The sequence below is a fragment of the Nicotiana tabacum genome, chromosome 9 (assembly GCF_000715075.1).
Source record: "Nicotiana tabacum cultivar K326 chromosome 9, ASM71507v2, whole genome shotgun sequence".
Classification (NCBI taxonomy): domain Eukaryota; kingdom Viridiplantae; phylum Streptophyta; class Magnoliopsida; order Solanales; family Solanaceae; genus Nicotiana; species Nicotiana tabacum.
Genome location: NC_134088.1, coordinates 9,393,884 through 9,400,955, shown reverse-complemented (window position 1 = coordinate 9,400,955; position 7,072 = coordinate 9,393,884).

The window sequence follows — 7,072 nt, the reverse complement described above, 5'->3', positions numbered from 1 at the left end:
GCTTTTATTTCTCTTCCTAGAATTTGTTTTGAAAAGGATTTTTCAAAGCTTACTACCAGAGACCGAAGGGGAATTCATCCAATGCAGGATAATACAAACAGTCTTAAAAGCCGACCCAGGCAATGCAATGATCGTGCCCGGCAATTTTGGAGGAAGTAAGCTCCTAAAGGGAGTGGTTTCGGGAGTTAAAAGCAGACTCCCACAGCATATGCTTAAAGAGAAAGCAGAAAAGAGGTTTAATTGAAAGCCAATCCCCAGAAGGCTAGAGACCCCCAGCAGGCAACTCTGCCCACTAATCAATTATGGGACATAGAGCCAGAAAAGAGAAGAAAGAAAAAATCATCCGCCAGAAAGGCACCCTCTACCACCACGATAAAAGCTAATTAAATCCTTTTGTTTGCTGCAGGAAAACAAAGGATTGATGATGGCAGCAAGATACAACGCCAGGGAAGTCACCAAGACCGGGGCAGAAAATTTTCTTCCGATTGTCAAAAATTTTTTTTTCGGAAGAACGGGGGAACGATTTCGAATACATTTAAGTTCTAGGTCGCCCACCAGTATAATGCGAGAATACATTTAAGTTCTAGGTCGCCCACCAGTATAATGCGGGAATACTTTTAAGTTCTAGGTCGCCCACCAGTATAATGCGGGAATATATTTAAGTTCTAGGTCGCCCACCAGTATAATGCGGGAATACATTTAAGTTCTAGGTCGCCCACCAGTATAATGCGGGAATACATTTAAGTTCTAGGTCGCCCACCAGTATAATGCGGGAATACATTTAAGTTCTAGGTCGCCCACCAGTATAATGCGGGAATACTTTTAAGTTCTAGGTCGCCCACCAGTATAATGCGGGAATACTTTTAAGTTCTAGGTCGCCCACCAGTATAATGCGGGAATACTTTTAAGTTCTAGGTCGCCCACCAGTATAATGCGGGAATACATTTAAGTTCTAGGTCGCCCACCAGTATAATGCGGGAATACTTTTAAGTTCTAGGTCGCCCACCAGTATAATGCGGGAATACATTTAAGTTCTAGGTCGCCCACCAGTATAATGCGGGAATACTTTTAAGTTCTAGGTCGCCCACCAGTATAATGCGGGAATACTTTTAAGTTCTAGGTCGCCCACCAGTATAATGCGGGAATACATTTAAGTTCTAGGTTGCCCACCAGTATAATGCGGGAATACTTTTAAGTTCTAGGTCGCCCACCAGTATAATGCGGGAATACATTTAAGTTCTAGGTCGCCCACCAGTATAATGCGGGAATACATTTAAGTTCTAGGTCGCCCACCAGTATAATGCGGGAATACATTTTAAGTTCTAGGTCGCCCACCAGTATAATGCGGGAATACATTTAAGTTCTAGGTCGCCCACCAGTATAATGCGGGAATACATTTAAGTTCTAGGTCGCCCACCAGTATAATGCGGGAATACATTTAAGTTCTAGGTCGCCCACCAGTATAATGCGGGAATACTTTTAAGTTCTAGGTCGCCCACCAGTATAATGCGGGAATACATTTAAGTTCTAGGTCGCCCACCAGTATAATGCGGGAATACATTTAAGTTCTAGGTCGCCCACCAGTATAATGCGGGAATACATTTAAGTTCTAGGTCGCCCACCAGTATAATGCGGGAATACATTTAAGTTCTAGGTCGCCCACCAGTATAATGCGGGAATACTTTTAAGTTCTAGGTCGCCCACCAGTATAATGCGGGAATACATTTAAGTTCTAGGTCGCCCACCAGTATAATACGGGAATACATTTAAGTTCTAGGTCGCCCACCAGTATAATGCGGGAATACATTTAAGTTCTAGGTCGCCCACCAGTATAATGCGGGAATACATTTAAGTTCTAGGTCGCCCACCAGTATAATGCGGGAATACTTTTAAGTTCTAGGTCGCCCACCAGTATAATGCGGGAATACTTTTAAGTTCTAGGTCGCCCACCAGTATAATGCGTGAATACTTTTAAGTTCTAGGTCGCCCACCAGTATAATGCGTGAATACATTTAAGTTCTAGGTCGCCCACCAGTATAATGCGGGAATACATTTAAGTTCTAGGTCGCCCACCAGTATAATGCGGGAATACATTTAAGTTCTAGGTCGCCCACCAGTATAATGCGGGAATACTTTTAAGTTCTAGGTCGCCCACCAGTATAATGCGGGAATACATTTAAGTTCTAGGTCGCCCACCAGTATAATGCGGGAATACTTTTAAGTTCTAGGTCGCCCACCAGTATAATGCGGGAATACATTTAAGTTCTAGGTCGCCCACCAGTATAATGCGGGAATACATTTAAGTTCTAGGTCGCCCACCAGTATAATGCGGGAATACATTTTAAGTTCTAGGTCGCCCACCAGTATAATGCGGGAATACATTTAAGTTCTAGGTCGCCCACCAGTATAATGCGGGAATACATTTAAGTTCTAGGTCGCCCACCAGTATAATGCGGGAATACATTTAAGTTCTAGGTCGCCCACCAGTATAATGCGGGAATACTTTTAAGTTCTAGGTCGCCCACCAGTATAATGCGGGAATACATTTAAGTTCTAGGTCGCCCACCAGTATAATGCGGGAATACATTTAAGTTCTAGGTCGCCCACCAGTATAATGCGGGAATACATTTAAGTTCTAGGTCGCCCACCAGTATAATGCGGGAATACATTTAAGTTCTAGGTCGCCCACCAGTATAATGCGGGAATACTTTTAAGTTCTAGGTCGCCCACCAGTATAATGCGGGAATACATTTAAGTTCTAGGTCGCCCACCAGTATAATGCGGGAATACATTTAAGTTCTAGGTCGCCCACCAGTATAATTCGGGAATACATTTAAGTTCTAGGTCGCCCGCCAGTATAATGCGGGAATACATTTAAGTTCTAGGTCGCCCACCAGTATAATGCGGGAATACTTTTAAGTTCTAGGTCGCCCACCAGTATAATGCGGGAATACATTTAAGTTTTAGGTCGCCCACTAGTATAATGCGGGAATACATTTAAGTTCTAGGTTGCCCACCAGTATAATGCGGGAATACATTTAAGTTCTAGGTCGCCCACCAGTATAATACGGGAATACTTTTAAGTTCTAGGTCACCCACCAGTATAATGCGGGAATACATTTTAAGTTCTAGGTCGCCCACCAGTATAATGCGGGAATACTTTTAAGTTCTAGGTCGCCCACCAGTATAAGGCGGGAATACTTTTTTGCTCTAGATTTTGGAATCAGTAACCCCACCTGAAGACGGAAGGTTACAACAGAGATCCCCCAAGCAGGAAACAATGAAATCCCCCAGCACCGAGAAGCAGAAGGCTGCAAAAGCAAGCGCGCATTCAAAAGGAAGAAGGAACGCGTCTCAGAAGAAGCAGTTTGGAGACGTTATAGCATGCCCAATATAACAATGTTGATGAAGAAACATACCACTGAAGAAACCATTGAAAGATTTAAAGAAGAAAGCCATGTTCCCAGCAAATCAAGCAAAGTGATGAAAATTGGCATTCAGAAAGGGCGAAGGGCCAGCATAATCTGCCAAGTTCACAAAATAAAGGCGTCAGAGGAAAGCATTGGCCGACAAGAAAGCAAGACAACAAGAACAAGTCGGAGATAGATGAGATCTCCTACTCTAGCTTAGCTTCTTGTTTTTCCTTTCAAGATCAATGTAACAAGGAGATCAGTGAGCGGTAGCATCCTACAGCAGCATGCAACAGCGCACAACAGCAGCAAACACTACAGTCACACGGTAGTCCCAGCTACCAAAAATTTCCCGAACTACATTGACCTGATTCCTGTTCAGCCCAGGATATGTAGGAAACCTTTGAAGCAAAGGTTCGGTCAAATCTTTTTCAAAAAATGCTTCACACGGAGTACTCGGACGAGCAAAAATCGCCCGCTTTATCTTTGCGCGAAAACCCTTCGTGTCTTCGTGCAAAGAGGGGCAGCTGTAAGCACGTGATTTTTGCTTTACAAGCAATCGCTCCAAAAGAAAATAAAAATGGTGACAAATGATTTCGCTGTACAATTGTTCGAGTTTTTCGTGACATGTGTTGTTAGTCATTTGTGGATCTGTCCATTTTGCATTTTTATCATTAACAAACAAAATACAGAATATGTATGTCAGGGTGATTAAACCATAATTCGATCAGTAAAAGAAAATTCAAAAAATATATGTGCATCGTTCGTTCTAGGTTTTTAGTTAACTTACTTAAATATTTTTGTGATAATTGTGTTAAAATGTTACATTGTTGTTGGTTTTAATTTCATTGTTTTATTATTGTTATTTCATTTTGTTTTAAAAGAAAAATAAAATAGAAAACAAAAAAGAGTGATTGAAAATCGGGTTAGGCCCAGGAAATAAAACAAGAAATGGGCCCAAACCAGCACGAGTCCGGTCCAGACCAGGCCTGCCCAGGCACCTCCTGAAACGACGTCGTTTCAGGGACGGTTAATCTGAGCCGTTCATTTCCATTGATCCGATGGCCTTTATTGGCCCTCATGACCCGACCCATTCCCATTTTTGACCGACCCCTTACTTAACCAAACGGCACCGTATGGTCAAGCTTCCCCAATCCTGGCCATCAATTTTAATCAATCCAACGGCCAGGATTGAATCAGCCTCCCCGTATATAAGCCTCCTATCATACCCCACGCCCCCTATCCGAACCCCCCTCCACTCACCGTCTTCACCAAAGCACTGAAACCCCCCCAAACCCTAGCAGCCGCCCTAGTCTCCCTCGCCATTAAAGCCGGCGGCATGAACGCTGGTGACCACCTCCTGAACACCCTAAGACCCCCTCACTCTCCTGAACATGGATCTGTTACCCCCTAGTCTCGAATCACCTTCCTTCGTCTCGAATCTTCATTTGAAGATTCGAGTCGAACCCGGACCTATACCAAACCACCCCGTCTTCATACCAGACACTCCCCGGACCCTCTTCGTGACCAAACCAGACTTGGTTTGGTCCGAATCTACCCACAACTCCTAAAAAACCAGATCTGAAAATCCAGACCTTAGAACACATGCACCTGGGGAATCCGGCCGGTCTTGAAAGGGGTTTGAGGTTTAATGGATCTTAACCAAGGTGTTCTCATGTGAGAACACCCTGGTTAAAATTTGTTCGGCCTCAAATGGGCAGAGTTGAGTCAGATTTGGGTCTGTTTGATTCAAACATTTTTCGGTAAGTTTTCCTTTCCTTTTGTTTAAGTTCTAATTAAGTTGTCAGCATGTTTCGTTGTGTTTGTTTGTTCTTTTGTTATTTTTCTGATTTCTTCCGTCCTTGTAAAGACCTTTTATTTGGTCGATTGGCTTCTGTGTATGTCTTGAACGTGTTCTGTGATATACATGTTTGACTAGATTAGTTGACGCATAAATAGTTCATATAGGTTCCCAATAATTGAACAAAAGTTGTTTGATGCTTGTAGGTCCCCGTATGTGTTTGTTTATTTAAGCGACTGATTATTACCTGTTATAATTAGTATAGTCGACTCGATAAACGTCGTCGATTAGTTTTCTATAACTAATGGATCGAATGAGCTAATAATGTCACATGACTAAGTGAACCTTGTCACTGACTGAATGCCCAGCATTGTCTGAAATGAGTTGCTTGCATTACAAAAATGACTGAAAAGGTTCAGTCCAGGGCAGTCTTGAATTTGAACTTTCATGAGTTCAAAATGCCCTGATGCTGCAAGGGGCAGGGCAGTAATAAGCAGGGTTTAACAGGGGTAGTCTGGGGTTCGAAAAGAACAGAAAGGGTTTAGTTTAAACAAGTTGACAAGTAGGATACTAATTAAGATTAAACTAATACCAATGGGGAACAAGACACAAGAGTATGGGTTTAAAATGAATACTAAAATAAGCCCATAATCCTGGATTAAAGAAAAGCCAGGCGTGAGGAACAGAGGGCTGGCACCAAAAGATGCTTAGGCATGGGCTTAAAAGAGTATGGGCAGTCTGCAAATAAGAGGGAGGCAGCTTAGCTGCACTGGGTCATTTTGGCTTATAAATAGGCCATTTGAGAACTTAAGAGGCTGGAACTTTTAGTCTGAAGAAAGGTCTAGTGAGTTTAAAGAAAACTGAAAAACATAAGGTAGTTTCCAATAAACATTGTAACCAAACACTGCTTGAAAGTTGTATAAGAGTGCATATTGGTCAAGCTGTCTTGGCCAAGTTCTGTTGTTTGCATTGACTGAGCTGTTTGTGTTTGTTGAACTGGTGGTGTTGCTGCATTGAACACTCTGTTATTGCTGTCGTTTCATCACTCTTTCCTGGGATTGCTCATTTGGTGCTCGACTATTTGCTGGTTTTCTTTGTTCTGGGAAATATTGTTGGTTGTCGTGGCTGTGGAAAACACTTGGATTGTTGATTTGTTGCTGTATTGTTGTTGTGTATCTGCTGTTGCTGTGTTTACTGCATACTGCCCAGCTGATCATTCCTTTCTTCTTTGTCCTCTATACCAGGTACACAACCAATGCACTGTCAAAAAATGTAATTGGGAAATTTGAGCATGAATACAAATGAAAGTCCTGAAGAATGTCTTTTATACATAGATTTTTACATTAAATATTCATGTAATGTGTAATAGTTTGCATTCTTGTTTAGATACTGAAGGTAGCCTGTGTGCCCAGTAGATGTCAATATGTGGTGATTGAATGCTAGTTTGTATATGTAGGTTGATAGATAAAAGGGTCTCCAATGCAGTAGGTTGTATCTTAGGTTTTATATGGTTAGCAGGTCCTTGAATACATAGAACTATCCATGTTAGTTAATTTCATGTCCTTTTGATAAACTGTCTCCTTACAATTGGCAAACCATTGCCTTAAAATAAACGGCGCAAGTCTGCACTTCTCAACCTCACGAAGGTCGAGCCCGAATCAAACGAACCCAGCAGCCTTTCATCAGAAAGGCATTGGCCCAGGTCCAGCCGATACTGTGTGGGCTGGGTTTGGGCCCACGATGCTCGATTAGCTGCCCATGGGCATGGCCATGTTTTCTTATTCTGCAAAGGCACTCGGAATTCCGTTATAATAACCTGCAAGCATGTAATTGAATAGGGTCATTTTTATTCTCAACTAGT